General features: G+C 39.7%; 1 long non-coding RNA gene across 1 annotated transcript; it reads right to left on the bottom strand.

The window, feature by feature from the left end:
• Positions 1–558: 558 nt before the first annotated feature.
• Positions 559–21,956, bottom strand: LOC109370292. The gene is made up of 3 exons (XR_002120303.1): positions 21,870–21,956; positions 9,811–9,955; positions 559–1,082 (listed from the first exon to the last, which is right to left on the bottom strand). It is a non-coding gene; the product is annotated as an uncharacterized LOC109370292 (long non-coding RNA).
• Positions 21,957–22,210: the final 254 nt, after the last annotated feature.

Genomic DNA, 22,210 nt, shown 5'->3' with positions numbered 1-22,210 from the left:
AAGCTTACATCTATCCACATATAATTTCCTGGGACCCCAGCACGGTATTCTTCTTCGGTGGAACTGTTCCCAGGCTTAAGTATAAACAAGTACTTTTGTACTTTTCTGGATCGCAGCCCGTGCTGTCTGGCAGAGTGATAACTCCCAAAGCTGATGAGCTTGGTGCAAATGCCTAGACACTAAGGCAGCCAGACACAGGCCTTTCAAAACACATCATTATTAAACAGAGGTGTGGGTGGGAGGAGAATTCAGATCAGAAAGACACACCCAAGGTTACCACATTGTGTTCTAATTTTAACACTTCTTATGACCCAGCAGCAGTACCTCTCTGGCTGTAGCTCATAATACCTACAAATCCAGGAAGCCATTATGATTCTCCAGGGTCAAAGGTTGCTGGCATTGTAATTTGCTTCCTCCTTTGGAGATTTAATTTTGGAAATGTTTTTAATTGCCATTGTACATGACATTGTCTCTCAGATAACCAAGGAATGATTTTTCTATTTGTCCACTATGACTCAACCAATCAAAAGAAAAAAAAAAACAACAACAATACTCTTTGGGACAATGATTTAATAGCAACACAGCCTTTGCAGAGTGGCTGTTCAACAGTCTCAGCACTCAGCTCCAAAAATAGGAGGGTGGTGCCTCTCATACCTAGGGTGTAAGGATTAAGTACACTGACACGCTGTCAGTCTTGAAGTTCATTGTAAACAGTCTCAGCCGTCAAGATCTCCCCTCCAATTAGGGACTGTTCCACACTCATGGAGATAAAACTTTTCAGCAGCCTTGAGCAGCGCTGGCTACTTGGCTCCTCACTGCTCCACCCTCTGGTCCTTAATCTTCATATGTGCCAGGTCTGTCCAGGCTCTTCTCCCCAAAAATCTCCCTGGTTTTCTTTTGGCCCTGCTTCCTTCCCATGTTAATATTCCATTACTTGTTCTGTGAACTCCTTCTTCCTCCCTTTTCTTGGCTGTTGTTAATAGCCTGACCATAATACTCACTTCCATTTATGCTTGTAACACTTGAGGACCTTTCAGCAATGCCTTCTTAAAGTCTCTTAAAGAACTGCAATGCGGCTGATGCTACACAAGTAAAAAATAGAATAGATAAAATGTCATCCAAAAGAAAAGCATCTCACACTTAACATAATCCAAAGCTGCAGAAGCTGTTTAGTTTCTCATTCTGCCCTGGTTTCTTACATCAGTAACTCGATCATTTTTGCTATTAGTGATTCTTCTTTCATGGCAGCAATGGACAGTAGAGGATGCACTGTGCAAGCGCCCAGAAAGTTACAGGTTCCATCCCAGGGAGCTACAAGGCCATGGAGACAAAATACAAAAAGAAAATAAGAGTGAAAGTGACTCATCCAAGTCCTAAGGTATGGCTGTGGCTGATCCAAGAACAGAAGCTGCTTTTCTAACCTTCCTAGTTAGTGTGGTAGGCTGCAGTTACTACAGAAACTCTCTGGATAAGGCTTAAACTACTCTGACAATTTGTTTTCGAAATACAAGAACAAACAATGCATCTGACTCACTCCATGGCTCCGCTTCCTTGATATGTGAGAAGCTCTTTTTCATTCATAATACTCTTGTTCATCTTTATTTGGAAGACAAAAACATTACAGAAGAGAAGAGTGTTTGCAGTAGGTTGGAGCCCAGCACCTAGTACGTTGGAGTGCGAATCTTCCAATGGGCACAGAAGGTGCAGTTATAATGCTATTTGTAAAGAGAGGTCAGGATATAATAGACCTGAGCAAATATGAGTACAAAAAAAAAAAAAAAAAAAAAAAAAAAAAGCATTCGATACAATTTAAAGAGATTTACGTCTTTCTGCATCTGTAACATTTTTGTTCCACCCTCCGTCAGGAATTAATGCTTTACTTAAAGAAAATGCTGCACTCCTTTCAGGCTTTCAAGTGCTAAGGACTAAATCCTTTCAGACCCTCCTCCTCCCCCAACAAAATCAGCCTTTAGGATTAACAGCTTACCCCCAACAGTCCGCCCAGTTGCGCTGCTGGCAAGGAGGAGGACTGTAAGGGAATTAAAGCACTTTCAGCCCTGTTGACACCATGAACCAAAGAGGAGGGGCGGGGTGGGCTGAAAAGGAAGTGTTACAAGTCAGACCCTGCTGGAGAAAGCGTGAACAAGCCAATTAAATCCTGACACTTCTGGACAAAGAGGTCTCTTAGGAAGAAAGAGATTAGCACCTCCTGTTCATCAACAAACAGCAGCCAGCCCGGGCCGACTGCAGGCGCTGCGGCTGCAGAAGCTTTCCAGGGGCTGCGAATGTATCTCAAATAGCGATGCGAATGAAAGCCTGCCCTGCTGTCGTCGTGGGATGTATTTGGAGGAATGGGGATCTGGATCAGTGTTCAGGCCCTTGGTGGATCTAGGGACAATCAGAAAATAAAAAGCTTGTTCAGAAATCACCATGATGCACGCAGTAAGGTTGTGCTGGATCTGGAATGACAGAAGGGCCTCGCAAACCTGCATGTTGGGCTTTTAAAGGCTTCAGTTTTAAAGCAAAAACAAAACAAAAATTCAATGGCAGGAGGTGTAGCATTCCTACAAGAAGAAAAATATGCAAACCAAGGCATATAAAATGTCTGTTAAGGCATTGTAAATGAGGCTACAGAAGAACTAGAAACTAAGCTTCTTGGACATGCTTCGTTTCTGATTGTGCTTTCATTCTGAGAGTACAATTCCCAGTTATCATTCACTTGACAGCAACTGTTGTTCACCGGTGCAGCTCCACTTTCTTTTACAAACTGCTGTACTTTCTACTTATTTAGATAATAACAGTTTCAAATATAGCCTGAAGTTTGACAAGGTCGAGTAAAGCCTATGTCCAGGCTCTGAGGTGAATGATTCTATGTTTACCTAACCAAGGCAAGCTGCCAGAACATAAGCAGGTGATGTGGTTATTGGAACAGGAAATACATACTTATTTTTAATAGCAAATAGTGTGCTAACAACCTATCTTTAAAAAACATGATCACTTGGAGAATTCTCATTTCTCTTGCTTGCCTTTTAGTTTTATACTCACCACGAGATACTGAATGCCATCGATACCAGTAAGATTTTAGGAATCTTTTCCTTTCAATCAATTAGTTACCACAGAACACACGCATATCTATAGGAATCATTGCCCAAGTAAGACTGTTTACAAATCAGGTCCAAAATTCATATATAGGTCAGTTGAGGTATTTTAATACAACTGACTTTTGCTTAAATCAGCAACAAAATTATCTTCAGTGAATTATCTTCATGTGTCCTGGGTTCAGATACCGCATGTGTATGGCTGTAACTGTGCTGTCTCTGATATAGGTCTCAGTTGAATCTTCTACAACCTGAGTTAAAAGGACATGTACCATTTGATGGTTTCCTTGAACCTCTCCACACCTCATTCCCTTGCTCTTGACATAATGCCAGTGAAAGCACAAGGATGGAGAGCTAGGTTATTAATGTGAGTAGTCAAGAGGAAGTGAGAAGCCTGAACTACCAACTACTAATGAGAGCTGATCAAATGCTTGACATTTTTTGTGGCTATTCAACTCATGAATTCATTTTGCCTGTGTTCTTGTTCCTTTGGGGTTCACTTTCCACAAACAGCCCAGCCAACAAGTTTCTTGGCAGGAAAAATCTCAGAAGCAGCCAAGTCCTGAAGAAACATTAAGAGAAAACTTGTGGAAAAGGGATTTTTAGGTTCTCTTACTCAAATTTCATCCAAGGAATTGGTTCTGTTGTATGTGTTCACCTTGCCAGGGTACAGAAAGATGCTACATGATCAAACGATCCAGGAAAAAAAAATGACCAAATGAGTTCACTTCTGAACTTTAAATATTCACACCCAGATCCTTTAACTTCCCTACTGTGACAGCAGCTGTAACCAGCAGGAATGGCACATCACTGAGTAGTTATCCAGGCCTGAAATGCTGAAATGTATGTTCTGCAGTATGGACTGAGACAGTCTTCATTTGTATTTTAATTGCTTGTGCCATCTTACAATTCTGCCTTTGGCAATGAAAGACAGTAGACCTTTCCTTTTACACCTTGGGAGATTTTCTGAAGTAGTTCTCCTTACAAAGACTTGCAACTACATTCTGGTAACACACCTAGAACAAAAAAACCTTCTTCACAATTTGGCTGCTCGTACTTGGCCAACTTCAGAGAAGTACCTTAATTGTAGATAACTTTAGTGACCTTAGGCAGAGAATAAATATATTGTACATGCCCAAGCTGAGATCTTTCTATTTCTAAGTTCTCTGAACATAAAAACTATCCTTCAGTCAAATGGACACACATTGAGTTAGGTGAGCATATTGAAAAGAAAGCATCCTTTAGTATGTATGCAACTGTAAAGTACGTTTACGTCTTTCAGTTGAATCAGTGGCTTTCTATATCAGAGATCATTAAGGAAAAGTGAGTTAGGTTGGTCTGTTTGGTATTTTGATTTAAAACCTTCCAAGTCTTTCTCCTTAGGGCGTGTGATCACTGGGTCTCACTGTGTTCGGTTCTTTTCCCTTCTCCTCTTGCATTTAATCACAACATTACTAATGAAAACAAAAAAGAAACTCTAGCTGCGCCTTGCATGATTTAGGGACCAAGTAAACAGTACTTAACAGTTCTAATTGAAGGTCAGTAAATCCCCAAGAGATTAAATGAATCCTGCAGCGAGATGTGTAAATCTCACTGCCTTTTACTGTGTCCCAGCCAAGACCTTGCGCTCAGTTGTGCAAGACTTAATAAACGTGGTATGCACTTAATCAAAACCATTTTGCCACCAAAGGGGCAGTGAGTGTAAATCACAATTACTCTTGGCACTAAACCATTGGCACAAAGAGGCCCACCGATGCCAAATATCATCAGGGCTGACTTCTAGCGCCTAGTTAGCTGTCTGGCACTGCTTGCAGGTCTAAATGCCCATTTTGCTTCTCAGCAGGGGGAAACCCAGATGGGGAAAATAAAACACTAGAAAGGATAGTGAATGTATAGGCGTTTTGCTTCTCTCCATCTCACACTCTGCTTGCCCTCTGCCAGCTCTCACCCCAATTTAGTAACTATTAATAAGCTGAAGCATGGAGTTTTGGCAACAGCATAACTATTTGCAGTTAAACTTTCGTAGATTTAACAAACCCATCAAAGTTTATGTTCCAAATTGTATTTCCAGGTTTAATGGCTGGTGCATGGAGAATATTCTTGAAAATCTTTGTGATTTTGATTTCTTTTTCAGCAGTCAGAATTCAGAATGGGCAAAGGAAGACTGACCCACCAATAGCTCACAATGGCCACCTTTGACCTTTTACCAGTGCCAAGATCAGCTACTGAAATATAATTCTGAGGCAAAGATGCTTGGTTTCTTAAGAGTGTAAGTTACAAAAGTAGATAAGGACAAAAAAAATGGAGGATACTCTGCTTCAGTGCTGAAGACCAAAACATCTACAGAAAGGAAAATAATTTTTTACTTATATTTTATTTACAATAAAGGAGAAAGTCAAGCAAGGAAAATACACGAGAATTCCAAACAAAGCTATAGAGGAACGTATCAGCTGTAAGAAATCAAACGTCCTTCGTGTTCAAGAAACTGAACTGGAAACGTAAGTGAGCTCTAATAGCACTATGAAGAAAGAAAGCATTTGCAGTTCATCTGCTCAACTAATAATTCTGGTGTTATCTCAAAAGCTTGAATCTCTTGGCACTTTGATATCCTAGGGTGCTGATCAAGATCTCTGGATCTGTTCTAGTAACTCAGCATATTTTTTTTTTTTCATGGCACTGCAGGTGACATACATGTCACCTAGCTTTCCAAGTCTTGAAATTAAGCAATAATTTCAAGCTATCCACTGTGAAACAGGGGTCTAGAGGTATCTGAGGAGTGGCTTTTGAAAGTAGTTCAGTGTTTCTTTCTGTAATTCATAAAGGAGCCTAAGGTAAACATTTGAGGCAGACTAAAACTGAGATGTGCACAGATCCCCACACAGCCTATTTCTTCCCGTGTACAACACTAAGATCAACAATAGGTTCATAGATCTTGATTATAGGCTCAAGACCAGAAGTTCCTAAACTAAAGATTACAAGATAAGGGTCGTTATATATAGGTGTTGTCAAAGAATCAGAAGAAATGCAACATTTTATGCCAGCATTTGACATTGTGAGCATTTTTGAACAGGGGCTTACAACCTAAAATATACGTGACACTGTTCTGCACAAAACCACAGCAAGGGATACTTGGAAGTGTTTTGTAATTCAAGATAAACTAACAAAGACGACATCATGTCTCAGAAGAAATAAATTAATGCCATACATTTGCTAGATTTCATGCCTGTGCTGCACCTTGTCCCTAGGGGAATATGACAGGTATCATCTGTTACAGCTTTATGCAAATCCTTCGCCTGTCTAATAACGTCTTCTATGTTGAATAGAGAGAAATCTTTTATGTTTAAGCAGCAGGAGAGAGAAAGTTCTTCACATACAGTATTGGGCCTAACCAGGATACATCTAAAGAACTGAAGGCATCTGTGCTTTCCAGACAACCAGAGACAGCACTGCAAGGCAATTTCCTCCTCTCAGGTCCTGCCCTCGTACTTTCCAATTCTGCAAAGTTCTTTTCCACTGACAGTAATTGCAGAACAGCAGCTAATTTACACAAGTAGCTTACTGAAATTAGAAGTAAATGTATTGTCCAGAACTGTAGTTGGTAGACTGGGACAATAAGATCATATTCCTATCAGCCAGCAGCAAATAGCTAAAAGTGCACAAACTTCCCTTACTTTTCTGCTTTCACTTCTTTTCTTGCCACCTGACTCATTCTATTGCTTTCTCTCTCTTTCATCTCTCGAGCACAATCACATGCTATTGCCTTCACGCCTTTTTATTCTTCACCATTTCTTCCTCTAAGCTTCACTATTTTTCCTTAAGATATCTTCACATTCCCCCCCCACTCCCCATCTTCCATCTGACTTTTCCTGTACTGTTCTTATTGCCCGTTCTTTTACATAGAAGTTTCCCTTCCCTCCCCCTTCTACCATTTCCCCCCCCCTTTCTCTTTCTCCCTCCCCATTATTTCACTTTTCCCGTCTACCTTTTTACTCTCTCCTCTCCTCCCCCAGTGTGCCTGGAGCTCAAGCAGAAAGTCGGCTGGAGCCTTAATTGCTGCTCCCCTGGCTGACGTCAATTGGAGATGACATCTCCTGAACACAGAGCTGCAGCCGTCTTTTTGCATATTCCCTCTGTCTGGGTGCATCAGGATAGATGTCACAACCAGAAAGCTAGAAGCCATCGAAGAATCAGGGAGCCACAGAGATCATTGTGAAGCTAGCATGAAACATTGAAGAGGTTGGTAAACCTCGCTCCCACAACGGGTTCTTCCAGGCTTTCTGCACTGTTGGTCTCAGGCTCAGAGCATTTACAGGAACTGACATTTCAGAAGTTGCATAGCCATGTTACACCAGGGCTTTTAAACAAAACAAATGTTTGTGTTCAACTCCATTATGGCTCCGTGGCTCCCTGTGGGAGGGTGACTTTCCAGTAATTGAGCAAAGATGGTATTTCATAGCATGGGGGAAACTGAGCAGTTGCAGTGTTTTAGACCCAGTCTTCGACTGTGAAAATTAGGTGCTCACAACATGGAGAAAAGGAACTATGTAGGCAGCTCTGTCAATGCATTCAGTGTGAAGACCTGACGCAGAAGCTTCTGTGCATGTTTTCCCAACAAGATGCACGCTGTTTGCACCTCAGCTCTCACATCCACACGGATTTCCTCCAATCTCTTAAGTGCAGTTACTACAGTGCATCTTGCTCTTCCTTCTCTAGTCTTATAGTTTTCTCTTCAGATCCTTAAATCCAATTTAATCCTGTAAATACACTTTTCCCAGATCAGCAGAGATCTACTCGAACTACATAAATGTTAAGTGTTGCTTTGGTTCACATCAGCATACTGGAGAGAATTTCCAACAGAGGCTGGAAGTTTTCCCACAGAAACTCCCCCTGTAGCTCATGTAAAATAGCACTTGAGCTTTGACCCTCAGAAATATTAGGGCTAGCACTCTAAACTGTACAGGAGAATACAAATAGTAAGGAAATATGGATGTCGAGTCTGAATAGGAGCATTTCTTGATCATTGTTTGCTCACATACATGAGCAAGCACACTAGATGTTGTCATTTTTGTACACTAAAGAAGCAATCGAAAGTGCTAGTAAAGAATATTTTCTCAGTATGAGAAAAACCTTTGTAGCATTTATAGATTCTATATCCTATTTCAAGGCTTTGTCTTATTTTCACAGAATTGTTTGAGTTGGAAGGGACCCATAGTGGCCATCTGGTCCAACCTCCCTGCAACGAACGGGAACACTTTTAGCATGATCAGTTGCTCAGGGATGTGGCATCCATCACCTCTGGGCAACCTGTGCCAGGGCCTCACCACCCATATCATAAAGATCTTGTTCCTTATATTCAGTTTAAATCTCCTCTCTTTTCCTTTGAAACCATTTCCCTTCATCCTGCCAAAGCAGATCCTGCTGAAGAGTCTGTCCCTTTCTTTCTTATAAGCCCCCTTCAGATAATGAAAGGAAATTTAAAACTTACTGACATATATTCGATTTCCATTGCTGCTGTGAGACTACTAGGTATCATCTACTAACCATGTGGGCTGAACAGACAGCTGCTGTTCGAATCTTCCATCTTATTTGCATTTCAGAACTCAAGTTCAACACTTAAAGGCCTGTCCTGCCTACAATAACATAAGCTGAACCTCTTTCAAATTTTTAATATACGGCACCTGCAATCATGCAGATAAACACATAACATGCACTCTCAAGTGCATCAGCAACTGCATGTGGTTCACATTACACAAGAGTCAAGAGTAACGTTTAGAGCAAGAAATTTGTTTTATTTGGTGCCTCTGAGAGATTTGTTTTAAGGTTTTACCTGAAGCAGACAGTAAATGTCATGTTAAAAGAAAAACCCCCAAAAAACTATAATTTCACTTTTTTTTTTTAATTAAAAACGAGTGTCAAAACATCCATATTTCAACTAACCACCAGGCTGCAAGATTTGCTTTCATGATTTTTTATGATTTTTAATGTTCATGTTTTAATCCTCTTTCCCATGCTATTTTATTAACCAGAGGCAATATGGTTAAGATGCGGACCGCGCCATGCAACATCACTAAACACATACATATCAGAAAGGGCTTCACAGAGCACGGTAAGTATCCTTAGCACCACACTACATATGAAAACACTGAGACACCAGAACGGGAAATCAATGTGCTGTATGACCATAGGCAAGTTAAGAACTCACGTTTCCTGGCTCACAAGTCAGCATTAGTTCTCATCATATTGGCACTGAAAATTGCTTCATTGCACCGAGACTTGGGACCAAGGCAGTGCTCTGACTCATCTAAGCTTTCAATTTCTGCCTGCCACTACAGTTTACAAGCACAGCTTTATAATAAAAATTAGACAAATTAAGTTAAAATATTTGAGTTATCTGAAGTGTACCTACCTTATCTAGCTATTAACTAGCTGTTCTCTACTCTTGCTCTGTTCTGATCAATTTCAGATGGATTTTATTATGAATAATAAAAAGCAGCAGCAAATTTATGCAGTTCTGTGCTATTTAACAGGTTTAGAACCTGTAAGATTTTATAAAAAGAAAGAAAAAAACCTATGAAACCAGCTACCTGAAGCCCAGACACGTCAGCGAAGCAGGAAGGAAAAAGAAAAATAACTGGGAGCTACAGCAAATCAGCAACTCCAACATAAGCACGTAAAGAAAGACTTAAGAAAGGAGAAGAAGAAAGGTACTTACTGCATATCAGCTCCACATTGTTCCATGCAGCCTTCCAAGTCATGCATCTAACATTTCTCCTTCCAAAGAGAATGAAGACTCAGAGCTCCTGCTGGGATAAGGGTGGTGGGTGGCATTTAGCATCTCAGACTGCTGGCTGGGAATGCTATGAGATTGAAACAGAATGGAAGTTACAGACAGACTCCATATTTGCTTCATGCTAAGATTTTCTGGGTAATCATGCCTAACAGTTCTGGGCAGAACTGTTTCCTTCGTTGCCTCTTACATAGTAACCTGGGTGTTGCTCTGGAGCACACACTTCAGACCGTGTTGACTTGAATCACATATTCACAAGGCCAGGTTGGATGGGGCCCTGGGCAGCCTGGTCTAGTATTAAATGGGGAGTTTGGTGGCTCTGCATGTGGCAAGGGGGTTGGAGATTCATGATCTTTGAGGTACCTTCCAACCCTGGCCATTGTGTGATTGTGTGTGAAGAGGAACACTGTGATTGTAATCTGAAGGTACATAGCCCCAGTTCTGTACTCAAAGAACTTGGCACAGTTACTGGAAAAGCCTGATTTTGAAAGATGCAGCCACTCTTCAGTGTTTTCCAACTCTGCCACTAATGCCACTGAAACTGAAAGTTTGGGAGCAAAGGTGAAATTTAAAAACTTGGTCATATGAGTATGTAAAGCAATCCTGCCTTCCCATTGTAAACAGACGTATGGGACAAGGGCTTTCTGATTCCAAGAAGTGTCCACTGACACACTACCAAGCAGACAGAGAAGGATTTCCATCGCTTGCTTAAATGAGTAGAATAGAAACAAACATGAAAACCAGAACAAAGAATCTCTGAATGAGTCACTATCATTTCTTGCAGAGCCCCTCATCTTGGCCTAGGAAAAGCAGCTTCAGTTTCTAGAGAAAAGACAGTCAAGTGAGAAACAAAACCTAAAATACACAAAAAACCCTGTACAAACAATAAGATAAACACTCTCAAGAGACTCTGTGCTGAATCCAAAGGATGGAAGGGCACAAATGAGGGCAGAGAGCGGTCTTCAAACAAAAACAAATGTGTGTATATACATATGCACCCACGTATGTTATACAGAGATATCATCAGTGTAAACAAAACAAAAATGAGTATTTCATCCATACTGAAACCCGGTCTTTTATGATAATCTGATACTTCACCTGATAACACAGAGGCACTTGTTTCAGGCTGGGACCATATGAACCCTAACACACTTTAGAAAGCTACAACTAGACAATAGAACTAAAGCAAACAAGAAAAGGTGAGAAAACTGTTTTCCTGATCTAGTAAAAAGCCTCAGGTTCATAGAATAGAATCATAGAATAACCTGAGTTGGAACGGGTTCTTTTTCCACTCCAGTCCTAACAAAAGATGGACAGATTAGATTACATTTTTACAGAATTTTGTAAGTCATCAAAAGAAAAAAAAAACAACAACTTTGCTTAGATCAGTTAAATTATACACTGGAAATTCTTAAGCGTTGCATTTACGAGCTGGCTTGATAAAATCATGATACAAGTTAACTAAACTTTCAAAGTAACACCTCATTTTGTATTAGCAGCATTTTATTTTGGAAACACTGAAACATGATTTTACTGATCAGCTAGAGCTAAATATAAGATCATGGAGAAAGGATCAGTGTGAACAATTTTAAAACTTCTTCCTTTGAACAAGAATGGCTACATTCAAGAAACAATAATTTGCTTTAGTAGTTTTGCTTTATAGACTACTAACATCAGAAACAGTCAGGAAATTTGACTTTTATATCTTCTTTTAAGATACAACATCTGTATCAAAATGATTAGATGGAGCTGACAAGAAGTTAGAGTAGCCAACCAGAATGAAGGTTGCCAATCTTTATGTGTGCAGAACAGCATGTGATCCTTTAATCCACTACCTATGAGACTAGCATGGAGCTCTGCAGCTTAATGTTCTGAATTGATTTTTTTTTAATTTTTTTTTTTTTTTTAACATTTTGCTTGCAGAAATCTAAACCAAATAAATCCAGAGCAATATTTTGCTAACAGTACTCATGAAATTGAAGAGCCATCCTTATTCACCTCAACTGCTTTTAATCCTTGAGCCTCAAAGGGATAATTTAAATATTAGTTATTTATCTTATTTCACTGCTGGTCATTAGTCAAACATTTTGGTAGGTATATGCATCCTACATCTAGAGTCTTCATCTTGTGCGGAGGTGAGGGTCAGAATCAGAATCTTCTCCCAGGTAACAGCAAGATGTAATGGCTTCAAGCTGTACTGGGGAGGATCATATTGGACATTAGGAGAAACCTCTTTTCCAAAAGAACCAGCTGCCCAGGAAGGTGGCGGAGTCACCATCCTTGAAGATTGTACGGAAAGGTGATGGCAAATTAGTTCTAAATTACCCAAAAAAGGGTAATGGCCACAATCTAGCTAAAGAAAAAAAGATTTGCTCACCCATTCCAAGGATCAAGGCTCATCAAATACTCCAAAAGAAGGGATCTCCAGGTAAAGAACCCTCCCTTATGGCAGCCAGCCCTTAAATGAGGCTTAGGGTTCCACCCCTTCCAGTCATACAGATGAATTGCATTCACCTGTGCTCTCAGGGCTGGTCATGCCCCTTCACCAGGGCTCAATCATAAGATCAATCTATGACTTAGCAATTCCCATACAGAGGCATTCAAGCAGGAGGTGGATGTAGTACTTAGGGAAACGTGGGCATACTGGTAGGTGTGTGATTGAACTAGATGATTGTAGGTCTTTTCCAAACTTAATGATTCTATGATTCTATCACTATGGTTTCACAAACTGGTATGGAATTCCTATGCAAAGTCTAAATAAAACTATGCTATCCTTTTCCTCCTTTCTCCATCTTCTTCACCTTGTCTCCCTATTACTTTTCTTTCACCCAGCATGGATGTTAAAGCAGCAGATGGAGTAGGGGAATTCATACGGACCACAGCTAATGCCAACCTGAACCTCCCCAGCACAACTTTAGGCCATTCTCTCTCATCCTGTCACAGTTACCTGGGAGCAGAGGCTGATCTCTACCTCGCCACAACCTCCTTTCAGACAGTTGAGGAGAGCAGTAAGGTCTCCCCTGAACCTCCTCTTCTCCAGATTGAACAGTCCTAGTTCCCTCAGCCACTCCCCGTGAGATTTTCCTCCAGACCCCTCACATCTCCATTGCCATTCTCTGGACATACTCCAGCACATCAGTGCCTTTCTTGTAGTGAGGGGCTCAACAGTGAACACAGTACTTGAGGTGCACCCTCACCTCTCAGGATACGGCTCCTCATGGCTTGTGCTAGTCTAGGCCAGGACCTCAGCATGAGATGCCAGAACGGACCCTTCTTCCCCACCAGCATTAGGCTCAGCTACAGAAACTAAGCAGTAGTGACAGTAATAAGTCATCAAATGGAATATTTTAGAATCAATAGTATGAAGGAAAATATCCTCAGGTGAGGTAAGAAGAGGAAGATATTATTGAAGTAAGTCACTGTAGTATCACTGACAGTTCAAAGACTTAAAGTAAAGATTTGTGTATTCAGGAAGGGAGAGTAGGGAGCTGCATACAATAAAGCCTACAAGTGTCTCAGAAATAAAATTAGGTAATTTGTTCAGTCAACTCAGTAAGGCTGGAAGGCCAAGACCACACAAAGGGATGTTTGTCTGGGATTCGAGCTCAAAAATCCTTGCTTACAATAATAACAAAAGACAACATGTTGGTTTAAGAAAGTACCCTTACTCTCCCTCTGCAACAAACCTCTCCAATCATCACTGACATGATAGCACTGAGCAGGATTTGTAGCTTGATGACAGGCAGAAGTTATGTTTCTGAAACCCTCAGAAGGAGGAGGAAAGAATGAAATAAAGAAATCTTTCAGAAAGTAGAGAAAATGTATCTGAAAAGCCATGTTTTAGTTAGCCTAATGTTATTTCTTTTACCAAGATCTGACAGGGTGTTAGAGTGAATCCTCCCGTGCAAACACTCAACCGTATTTCTTCAACAGCAAAAAAAATCCCAGTGGATTGTAGCAGTTGCTGTACTTAGTCAAAACTATAGTCTGCCTAATGCAGACTGTGACCTTTAGTAGTATCCAGTATCTACGGAAAGAGAAGAAATGTACAATTCATTAGATAAAATTACCAGATTTGAAGTGACTCAAAATAGCAAATGCTCAGGCAGTGCTAATGCATTGCTATGTTAAAATTCCTTGGGTTTAATTATGTTTATCTTGATTGTACTGAGCACCTTCAGCTTAGCAGAGATGGGGATATATTAACAGTTAAACGTGCCACTAAGTATCAAGTGCTTGTACAATTAAGGAAGGTTGTGCCATGATGTATTTGAGCACATGGTTAAACTCAGCTTCTGTGTTTGCAACACGCTTGAAAGCGAAGCAAAGCTGCCCATAACCATCAGTACACTCTGTGACTCTCAACTCTCCGTTCCTGTTCCCTTCTAATGCAGACCTGACCATCACAAAGTGACACTCCTCTGAGGGAAGAGCAGAAGGGTGTAGCATGAATCCTAAAGCTGTTCCTTTGAACACAGATCCCCAGGGAACGCAATCTTAACTGACTTTCACTCTCTAGGGGTGCCTGCACCTGTGGCTCTGAGAGAAGCTATGAAACAAAGTCACAGAGTAGTATTAACATTAAGTGTTAAGGGGAGTGTTAAATGCACATCCATTAAATCATCCCTGATAGAACACACAGATTACTAAGACCTGTACTTAGATACCCACACATCTGTCTACTTGCAAGCTATAAAATCTTATTCCCTGAGGTGAGTTTCTAAAATCTCACTCATGTCCAGCAAAAGCAACACTGTATTATCCTCAGATATTGAACTCCTGGCTTCTTGAGCAGATTTTAGGAATTTCCACTTTTTCCTGTATTTTGCAATGGGATTCAGATAGTCCTCAAGAAGTTTCACCTGGTGTGAAATAGTTTATTATGTCTCCATCCACCGGGATCATAGAAAATATCGATCTTCTATACATCCCATTCCTCTCATTCTCTTTCACTCCCCTCTTAACCCCTCCCTGTCTCCTCTCAGCTCTCTCTGTCCCAGACAGAGCAGCTAAAGACGTTAACCGACAGACACAAAAGGCGGCAGAAATCAAATAAAAGGCAAATGCAGCAGCCGCAGGTCAGTCTTGTATAAATATTTATGCTGGAGGAAGACTCAGTGCCTGAGTAATGACCTTGTGGCTGGTATTAATAGAGATAATGTGAGTCTGTAAAGACATGCTGCCAGAGAGGGGGAGAGTTTGGAGGGTCATAAATCTCTGCATCAGGCTGCAATGCTAGCTGACCTTTACTCTGCTCTCTCTCCTGCCTTCCATCGTTCTTTTCTTTCTTTTAATAAAAGAAAGATTGGTAGAGCGCATTAGTGAAGAAAAGAGAACCAAAATCCAAAGCTCTCACTCAAAACAATTTGTATTAAAGTCAGATTTTTACAGAAGCAAAAATCTGAGTGATGAATCCTACTCGTGCACAAGTTCTCCTACAGTGCACATAGAGACCAGCACGGACCCTTCCACATGCATACCTTTGTGTTGCTCACACACTGTACACAGAAGCACACTTCCCATGACTTGTCAGAATGTATGCACATACATATTTGTATCTGTTGTTGTATACATATGTATATAAATACACCCTGGTACCACATACAGACTTACTCAAGACATTAAGGCACTCTCATATACATAAAATAAACAAGACAGAGAAAGGAAAACTGCAAAGAACAGCTTTGGTGAAAATGTAAGGCTGTGCTGATAGAGCTACAGTCTCTCCTGAGTTTCTGCCGCGTACAGACCTGCAATAGGGAGTTTTCAGGAGTTATGGCTGCAAGAGTTCCTCTACTAACTGCAGAATATTTCTGAAGCAATTGTTTTCAGCAGTGGTAGCAACTGGGGACAAAAGCTGTAGTGTAAAGCTCATTAGAATGAAAAGTAAAGTCACTTCTCCCGTGAACAATGGAAGACAAAAAAGTAAATCTCAATAAGGAGTGGGTCCTTGTGCCTGGATGACTGCAAGAGGAACAGACCAGCACATGGCCATTAAGTACGCTGTTAGTGGTGTTGCTGGATATCAGCACTCACAGCTTTCATTGATATTTCCTATCCCAATTTCAGAGATTGAAAGAAATTGAAGAACACGTACACACAGAACTGAGATGAAAATCTGACCACGGTAGGTAGGCTGACCACTACAGTAGAACAAAAAAGGAGAGATAGGAGAAAGGTTTTGATTCAGAACACAGCACATGAACATTAAGCACTGCTATCCCTTATTAAGGGCTACCCCTACTGCCACCAAAGTTGTAGAGGAAAATTCCAAATGATTATAAAGTGACTAAGACTGAGCTCCAGAACAGCCACAATTCCCTCTTGGGTGAGCATTATCGGGCCATTAGTCTCAAGTCCCTGTAAGATTAACCCATGGCTTTTGTCATGCATCATGGTATCTGTACATTAGTCAGGCCTCCAGAAAAAAATGCTATGGAAAGCAGCAGCATTCAAACTAAAATTTAGGGACTAAGAGATGGAAGAGGGGAAAATAGTTGCTTTGTGGTTTTTGCTGGCTTTCCTCTGTAACACTTGAGTAAAAAGAAAGCAAAAACCACAGCAAATGTGTACAAAGTTCCATTTGGTAGGCACTTAGTCTTTAATATAGATTTATGTCTTTTGGTATTTTTCCTTGTGGAAAAAAAAGGAAAAAACAAATAAAACAGCCTGCCTTTATTAATATTTGATGAAAAAAGTCATTTGTTACAAACAGACTCCACAACCTTCTTAGTTCAAACATCTAAATGACAACTTGGTTATTTTATAGTTCATTGACTCAGAGTTGGAACTAGGTTCTTATGTGTTATAAAGTAAGATACAAAATGTATGATGTGATGTGGGGATGCACCACATAATGTTGTCAGCGTGGAGTTACGCAGCTAGAAACCTTTGAGACTCAGAAGCATTACTGGACCAAGAGAACGGGTTCTGAAATGTCATTTTGAGGCCCATCAGTTACCTGAGAAAATGTTTTAAGATGAAGACAGGCTGAAAAGATGCCACAAACTTCCTCAGAGAAGTAACAGAAGGTAGACAAAGCCATGAGTTTCACTGTGGTCAGACATTAGAACTGGAATTAGACTTGCACATGCTTCATGCGAGAACATTGAAGAACTACCACTCATGTTACTGACACTGCTTCCATCACCAACACAACATTTCACCCAGACGTCACCTTATCCTGGTTCTGCGGTGTTTGTAATATTGGTGTTTGCTTCAGTCTCCTCACAGGCCACCTCCGGGACCCTTTTCTTGAATTTTTGTTCATTTCTACAGTACACAAGAGCTTTTGATCATTATTCCACTACATACAGGCATGTGTTTGATGCATACAGAAATCTTAAGCTATCATAGCACAACAGTGTTCACAAGTACCCAGAATATAATAAGCTGTTGTGAAGTATCTCTCTGTCTCTTTTTTGGTAAAATCTTGTAACAAAATCCACAAAACAAAGTACATGAGCAGTCTTTCCATTCCCCATTTAATTCTACCTGAGCTTCATTGAAAGTTTAACACTGAAAACAATAACCATTTCCAACAGCCTTGTCCCTTCTGAAAGGATAATCTGTCACCAGATCCTTGGTCCATATTTCACTACTTGCATCATTTGGAATCCTGGCTTGTTTTTCCCTACAAGGCATTCATTCCATGTATGACTTGTTTTGATTTTTGAGCTATGCTGTGATTACCCTGCAGGACAGAATTTGCAAGATCTTCCCTAATACATGCAGACATTCTTAGCCCAGGGATATTGCAAGAAGATACTACCTACATAGATGTCTGTGAAAAATCTGGTCTTTTGGTTGTTATATAATATATGGTTAATGCCTAATTAGCCCGTTCATGGATAATTCATGATTAGTTTCTAACAAAAGCAAGAACAAACAAGAGCTGTATGTTAAAGCTCTTAAATCACAGAACTAGACACGTCACACAAAAAGGAGAATGTATGATTTATTCAGGAAGGCAAATGTGGAGCCAGGCGACCACTGGGCAGCACAAAGCACCTCCACTCCAAAGAACTAAGCTTGTCAGTCACCCAAGATATGCAGTAGTAAATTCCTGATTAACAGACTTGTGTATACGGCAACTTCAGAAGATATAGGTTTGTGGCTTAGTTCTGTCTCTTCTAAATAGGTCTACATAAAAGAGAACAGGATTCTAATGGGTGAACAAAGCAGCCCCAAGACATTTGACTTAGAAGCTGACACACCAGTACATCTTAATGGATAATTTAGGGACTCTATTCTCAGAAGTACTTCCGACATTTTTTGTCTGAAAAGAAGCTGAACACGGTCAGTAAGCCTGCTGCACACTGCTATGCATGCAGCAAGATAAAGACTTGAGCACATCATCCAGGACAAGGAACACCAGTGGATGCACACTCCCCTCTCCAAACATTACATTCTCTCTCATCGACATTGTTTCCCTGTGTAATTACAAGTTAATTGTAGCAAACACAGAAAAGACAGCCCGTAACAGCGGACCATTCTGTACTTTGCACAAATATTTAATGAAACTGGAATTGCTCTCAGTGGAGGAATTTCAGGAGCCACCTCAAACCTTGAGATAAGACTGTGATTCTGAAATTCATGTGCAAATTTTCCTATGCCTAGCTCAAGTCAGGTTCTGAGCAGTGGAACAAATACCTTCTGAGCTTCATAATTTCTGAACCATGCTTTTGTTTGGACACATTAATTTTTTAAATGGCTGTTTGTGCACGTATTGCTGAGGTTGCCTCTCTCCTATGCAGCTATTTGCAAAGAAATCATTTCTCAAGCAAAGGAAAAGAGCCACCTCTGAAGACCAAGAAAGGTTTTTCTAAAAAGTTCAGGTAATAGTATTACAGAACAGTTAACTTGTTAAAAAAAAAAACAAAAAAACAAAAAACAAAAAAACACCACATAAAACCACATCAGGAAGTTGAAATGCCATAGTACATACTACAGAACACAAAAACACACTCAAAGTCCCCAAGCAAATAAGCAGAAAGAAAGAAAGAAAGAAACAGAAGAAATTTGTGCAAGAATCACCCTGTAGGCAGAAGCACCTCCACATAAAGTGGTTGCTGAGCAATTTCAAACAATGAATACATTCCTGAAATATGTCTACTTGTGCATAATTCATTAACAGAAACAAGTACTAAATCCATTGGATAAATTGTGGACTATGAATCGTTTGCCCTGCTCTAATTATAATTCCATTTCAGCCTACTAATGGTACCATAAACAATTTGAGTTTCACTCTTGTGGTTTATTGCCTCATTAGCTCTCCTTTGAAGTAATTAATGCTTTGTCAATTTACCTGAATAGAGCTCCCATGGTGGCTATGGGTCAGATCCAACCAATTTTGTGCACCCAACAGACCTAGAACTTCTGCTCAAGTGGAGGACTTCAAAATCTTTGGGACAAAGGCTGTTTTCTTGTTCATACAACACCCACCATAACATGTTATACGTACATCATTGATTACTATTTTTGAATGCTTCAGTAAGAAACACTTAAAGCTAGATATTAATGACTGTATTTATAGGACAATGATTTCAGGATTAATTACTGAGGGGACTTTCACAATTCAGCCAGCACTTTGCAGTGATATAGTTTTCTCTCATAAACTTTCTTGTGTAAACAATGGGCACTAGATCCTGGATTGGTTAGTCCAAAGTTAATAATGAAAAAAACAAAAAAACAAAAAAACCCAACAACAATCTAATCTTTCCCCATTCCTCTTTTACTCATCTAGCCAGAAAGCTTGAGAGAGGAGAATCTTAGGCTTAGCACAAACTACCCTTTTGAAAACTTAGCAAGCCCCATCATTGGATTCAAAAAACTGGACCACACGTGAGAAATTCAATAAACATCATTTGTCAGAAGCCTTTGTTGGCTCACAGCTGTATTTATTTATAGGCTCCCTTGTTATTTATAGGCTCTTGCGCTCTATATAAAAGCTTTGCAAAGGAAAAGTGGTCATGATGCAGGGGGAAGGGAAGGCCAACTGTTTTACTGCTTATACCAACACCAGAGTCTCCTTTCTAAGGAGAACAAACAGCTGAACGTCTACTTCATTTCCCATCCCCTTCATGTGGGCAGTGGAGCCAATAATTGTCAAAGCCAAGTCAAACTACTTTCAATTGAGTTACAAAAACATTTTATGAACTACGCTGGTTTAAGAGTTTCCAAGCTTGGCATGCTGCAGACCCATACAAAAGGTAAATAAGCTCTGTACGTGTTACCTACCATGGTATCTTCTCACTCAATATACAGGAACCTCTGTACTACAGCCATTTCTCCTGCCACTCAGTTTACCAAACCTTCCATCAGGCAATATAGAGAATATAAAGATCAGCTGAGTTTATCTTGCTAAGGATGAAGAAGTACATTTCTGTGCTGACTCCTCATTATCCTTTTTGAATCTGATCTTTGGATTCAAGTTTTCGAACACTCTTTCAACACATCCTCTCAATATCGAGAGTCTGCATTACTCTTACTTCCAGATTTTTTTTAATTACATTCTTGTGTTTATAATACCTACTAAAGATCGAAGTTACAGAACAATTCAAATCTACTGAATCTCCTACATAGAACTGATGCTACTTAAATTAGTGCAATCTGAACTTTAAAATTAGATTATAACAACCACCCTTGACTGGAGAGTTTTATTCTCCCTATAAAATTCAGATCCAAATTCTCAAGTTTCAAGTTCAAATAATTTTTCTAGTTTTATAAGATGTTTTAACGAAGGACCAGAGTTCAATTTTGTTGTGGAGGGTTTGTTTACTTTTTAGTGGAGAATCTAGAGTAACAATTATGAAAGTAAATATGGCAGATGTTACACTTCTGAAAAATTACCCATTTAAAACAACATTTCAGGGCTCATAAAATCACAGCTGAAAATAACAGCGGGTAAGGATGACAATGCAAAATAAGTGCTTATGCCTCCATAGTTTTATTAAGAACATTTGTTTTCCTCGCTGACTCATATTAGCTGCTGTTTCAGATCAACCTTGTACAATTAAAAAAAATAAATGACTTTCAAGCAATTCTTTATATAAGAAGTAGACAGTAGAGTTTAAGCAAAGCAGAAGCTCAAATAAATAGGTCATATTATGAATGCTTATGAGGACTTCACAAAACAGTCAAATTATACCTCCAAAGTGAACCTATGTTTCCTAGTTAGGATTTTTTTTAAAATCCATTTTACAAAATAATAATAAAAAGAAGAAACATTTATGATGTTCAAAGATTTACTTCTTTTTTGGAAGAGGAATGGGGAAAGAGTCCAAAGAAGACCTGAAATTCTACTGGAGCTTTGAGAATGCTCCAGTGATGTTTTCACATTTTCCTGGTCTAGAGGGAGGTATCCCTGCCTATAGCAGGAGGTTTGGAACTGAATGATCTTAAAGATCCCTTCCAACCCAAACTATTTCATCATCTTGTGGTTCTATAAGTTGTGACCCCCTATTAGAGCATAAAAGAGATGATATGAAGCAACATTTTTACATATTGGGTTGCTAGCCTAATGAAAAGAATACAGGACAAACCAAAAAAAAACCAAGATAATCAGCCACAAGTTCCTATGAACTGTATTCATTATACAGGAATGCTCACTTCCAAAACCCAGAAAGCTGCATATGGACAACTAGTAATTCAGACTAATCAATGACATTTTGAAATTGAAAGAATTAGGAAGAATTATTAAGTGTTCCTTTGAGTAAAATAATAATTTCATAATAACAGAACTTCTAAATATATGGAACCATAAAAAATAACGGCACTTGAGTGCAAAGCTCCAGCTCTGAAAAAACAAACAAACAAACAAATATATATATATATATATATATATATATATATATATATACTAACACTACAGTAGTAATTAGACAGATCAACACAATGGGAAAAGGTGTTTCACCAGAGGTGAAATGACAAGAAGGCCAGCGTGATAGAAAGGTGCTATAAAGGAAGGAAAGAAGATTGCTCACCTGTATCAGAAGATTCCAGATTCACAGGGGAAAGCTCCACCAAGGAGAGATCTCCAGAAAGATACCATTTCCAGGGCAGTCAGCCCTTCAGTGAGGTGTAACAGAGGTATAGCTAGGCTCCATCCCTTCCTATCACACAGCTGAATTGCCTTCACCTGTGCTCCCCAGGTGCTCAATCAATGGTTCAAGCTGTGACTCAACAGTCACCATACAGCTAGATAGATTAATATTAAATTCAAAGGACATTTCTATCCTTCCAAACTGGTGGGCATATCTATCTCTGAATATAACATTTGATATTTTTTCAAAGTAAAGGTATTATAAGATGCTGTATACATTGC

The sequence above is a fragment of the Meleagris gallopavo genome, chromosome 17 (genome assembly GCF_000146605.3).
Source record: "Meleagris gallopavo isolate NT-WF06-2002-E0010 breed Aviagen turkey brand Nicholas breeding stock chromosome 17, Turkey_5.1, whole genome shotgun sequence".
Classification (NCBI taxonomy): Eukaryota; Metazoa; Chordata; class Aves; order Galliformes; family Phasianidae; genus Meleagris; species Meleagris gallopavo.
This window is presented reverse-complemented; position numbering and strand designations above follow the sequence as displayed.